The sequence below is a fragment of the Pleuronectes platessa genome, unplaced genomic scaffold, assembly GCF_947347685.1.
Source record: "Pleuronectes platessa unplaced genomic scaffold, fPlePla1.1 scaffold_34, whole genome shotgun sequence".
Taxonomy (NCBI): Eukaryota; Metazoa; Chordata; class Actinopteri; order Pleuronectiformes; family Pleuronectidae; genus Pleuronectes; species Pleuronectes platessa.
This window is the reverse complement of record NW_026519004.1, coordinates 241866-245858: the sequence shown is the minus strand read 5'-3', so window position 1 is coordinate 245858 and position 3993 is coordinate 241866. Positions and strand designations below refer to the sequence as shown.

Genomic DNA, 3993 nt, shown 5'->3' with positions numbered 1-3993 from the left:
TGCAAGAATGTATTAAAACTTGTTGTAAAAATGTTAAAATTGGTCAGGAGTCAATTTAACACTGTAACCTCTAATATCCAGAGTTGTGAATAAGTTGTTTAGACTTGTGTTGTATTTATGTGTTAATGGCAAGCAAAGAAACATATCAGATCAGATGTGACAGGCATGTAAATAATTTAAAGTGTTTATGTCAATCACAACAAAAATCTGTATTGGCTAAAAAGTAAGATGTTAGGTGCTTGTGAGAGGTGGACATGGAGTTTTGTGACAAAAAGTGTAACATTTGTTAAATTAAAATTAAAAGCTGCCATATTGAGCTGATTGTACGATTGTGTTAATTGGTCTATTACTGATTACGTCAGCAACCGACTTAAGGTTTTTTCAGTTGAGAACGGATTTGTCCAATTGTTCCAACACCAAAATAACACACAAATTCTGAATCTAAAAGTGATGGCAATTGAGGCATCTGCCTTTGATGCCACACTGTTTGAAGGGAGCTTTCAAAGTTGCCATTGTTTGGGGGCAGTTGCCACTGGCCTAACAATACATTCAGTGCAATGTAATAATGATGTCCTCAAAAGTTTAATGTTTAGGTTCCACATTTAAAATCAGACCAATCATCCCATAACACTGATGGTCTGTAAATCAAACCAAAGTGTAGTTGATCTGTTGGACATGTTGACACTGGGGTTATTGATCATTTCCTCAGTCAAGTCTGTTCAATGCCTCTTGTTCAGTGATTTCATGGACACATTCACTTTATCCATACAATGAGTTTGTTTTAACTTCCATCTCACATGTGGAATAGTAAAGAACAAATAATCATCTCATTGATTATGATCTGGATCAATACAGTTTATAAAAGAAAACTAAAGCTAAATTAGTTTCTTCAAACACATTCATGTCAGTCTATTTATAGATTTCTATCTTTACAAAGGTAGAACTGAATATCTGTGATAAAAGAAGGTCTGTGTTTGATTGACAGCTGATCTCTGTGTTGAGCAGAAACGTCAGGACGGCAAACTTTGAGCAACAAATACAGAGACAAAAGAAGTTCAAGATTTAAACACCAAATCTTAATCACTGCTTTTAATGACTCGAGTCTATTTGAGTTTACACACCTCAGCTGTGACTCCATAACAATAAACCCTAACTCCAGCATAGAGAGGCTGAGTGAATGTTGTGTGGACTATGTGGAGGAGAGTCATGGTGTCAGAGATGCAGTAGAAGGATAGAACACCTGCACTGTGATCCAGGTACACTCCTATTCTGGAGGACAGAGGACCTGACACTGGAGTCATGTTGTTGTAAAAAAATATAACTCTCTCCAGAAAAATGCATAGCCCAAGATTTATCATTTACTCCAAATACACATTCAGTCATTGAGTTCCCTGCTCTGTTGATATTCTTGTATGTGACTGCTACACAAATTCCTCCTACTATCCCCTTCATCTCCACCTCCCAGTAACAGCGCCCAGTCAGACTCTCTCTACTCAGGACCTGAGACCTATCCATGAATCTGTCTGGGTGATTAGAATAAGACTGTTCTTCTGTCATTCGTGTTACCTTTCTTTTTCCCTCAGCAAATAGCAGATATCTGTATGCAGTGTTTGGATCCATTGTGATTTCCTGTGCAAAATCCAAGAAGTCAGCTCTAGTCTTGGGCTCCGGTTGTGGCAGGAAAAAATCCATTTGAGGCCTTGAGGTGAAGGTCAGTCTACACTGAGGGCAGCTGTAGATTCCTCTCTCATCCTCATTGTCCCAGTGGGTTTTAATATAGCTCATACAGTAGCTGTGTCCACTGTCAAATGAAAAAGGATCATTCAGATCCAGACACACGATTTTCCTGCTGCGCCATGTCACCTGATGCCAGTGACTGTAGAATAGTTTCACTCTGAAAAGAAACAGATCGCTGCTCCTTCTGCTCTTGTTCACAATCCTCTTTTTACCAAGTCTTAACAAACTGTTGAAAAGAGCAGCAGTATAGTTTTACTGCTTACTGCAAGTATTTAAAGGTAGCTGCATTTGCTCCCAAACTGTTTAGAGGCACATGCCTTTGATGCCACACTGTTTGGAGTCAGCTACCTTTGATTCCACACTTCAAAGACATTCAAACTGTGTAAATAACCACCTTTAATTTTTCTATGTTTGAGTCTGAGTAAGCACAAACATTAATTAGCTAATAATGCATTAATAACAGCTTCTCACCATCATTATTTGAGACAGTAGACTAAAGTTATAGCAAATTTGATTATTTCTATGTAACTCATTGAAAAGAAAGCTGCATCTAAAGTGAATTGGGCCACCAGTGCGCGGAGGGAGGAACGCACACGTTTTTCGCTTGGCCTCTGCTTAATCTGAATCGCTAGTTTTTGGCGACTGTTGCTAAAGACGATGTCTGACTCACTAGCAGGCAGGTTTCCTCTGCAGTTCAACCCCAGAGCAACCTGGGGGCAAAACAACCTTGCTGTCGACCGAGGATTGAAGTTTGCCTGACTGTGGGGGTCCATTCCTGCTCATCACCATGCTTAAGACCAGGAAGTGTTTACTTGGCATCCGCACTTTTCTCAGCGGCACGTGGAGAACATGAGACTTCATCATGTGCATCCTCAGGAAGCACTTACGGACGATAATCCAGTATCAGACGGTGCGGTACGACACTTTGCCTCTGATGCCAATCTCCAGCCTCAATGCAGTAAAGAGGATGATTCTGGTTCTGGACCTGGACGAAACGCTGATCCACTCTCACCACGACGGGGTCCTCAGACCCACAGTGAGACCTGGCACGCCGCAAGACTTTATATTTAAAGTCATCATTGATGAGCACCCAGTCAGATTCTTTGTACATAAAAGGCCACATGTTGACTTCTTTTTAGAAGTGGTGAGCCAGTGGTATGAGCTGGTGGTTTTCACAGCCAGTATGGAGATCTATGGCTCAGCAGTGGCAGACAAACTGGACAACAACAGGAGCTTCCTGAAACGCAGATACTACAGACAGCATTGTACATTGGATCTAGGTAGTTATATTAAAGACCTGTCTGTAGTACACAACGATCCGTCCAGTATTGTCATCCTGGACAACTCGCCTGCTGCTTATCGTAGCCATCCAGACAATGCAATACCCATCAAGTCCTGGTTCAGCGACCCTAGTGACAGAGCACTTCTTAACTTGCTGCCTATGCTGGACGCACTAAGGTTCACTGCTGATGTGCGCTCCATCCTTAGTCGAAACCTCCACCAGCACCGACTCTGGTGATTGGCTGCATCAAGAGTGGGGAGGACTTGTTGACCAGCCTCTTCCTCTCTGCCGGCTTCCTTCCCGCCCTCCGTTCCCACGCAGACAACCCGCCATCCCTCTCTCAGCCCTCTCAGATGTAACCTGATGAGATGAGGGCTGTGGTGAGAGCGCCTAACACGGGATGAACACTGCGGGATCACCAGAGCCCAGAAACTACTAGGAAGGTAGAGCTAGTGTTGTAATATTGCAGACGCTGAGACCGCTTAGCGAAAGAAGCCTATTTGCACGCTAGGAGTCCGCAAGTCCAAAAGCCTTCAACAGGTGAGCCTTCAACACACCGTATTTATCATGCTCCGAGGGATTCCCCAGTAGGCTCACCACTCTGCCCGCTGTTGCTCTATTTAGAGCTGCAACAACATAATAATACTTTTTGATATCCGCTGTAATGTCTCTGAGCGCAAACTGCGCCCCTGTCTGAGCAAACCTTTCCGAGGCTTGCGATTCCCAAAACTCTGGTAGCTTAAGCGAGACTGCGTTTGTCGCCATGCCCGTCCAGAGAGAATCAAGGTCACCAATGTAGAAGTCGATGGGATGAAGAAGTCAGGAGATTTCTTGTTTTTTAACTTCGTCCGAAGGCTCTCTGCCACAGTGTTTTTGAGCCCAGATGTAAACCGGGGCCCCAGTCAGAAGAAATGTCAGATGGAATGCCAAACCGAGTGACCAAGGTGATGATAGGGATAGGGAAACCCAGGCGT

At 43.4% G+C, this 3993-nt stretch overlaps 1 pseudogene; it reads left to right on the top strand.

Moving 5' to 3' along the window:
- Positions 1 to 2521: 2521 nt before the first annotated feature.
- LOC128436364 (CTD nuclear envelope phosphatase 1A-like) lies at positions 2522 to 3256 on the top strand (annotated as a pseudogene).
- Positions 3257 to 3993: the final 737 nt, after the last annotated feature.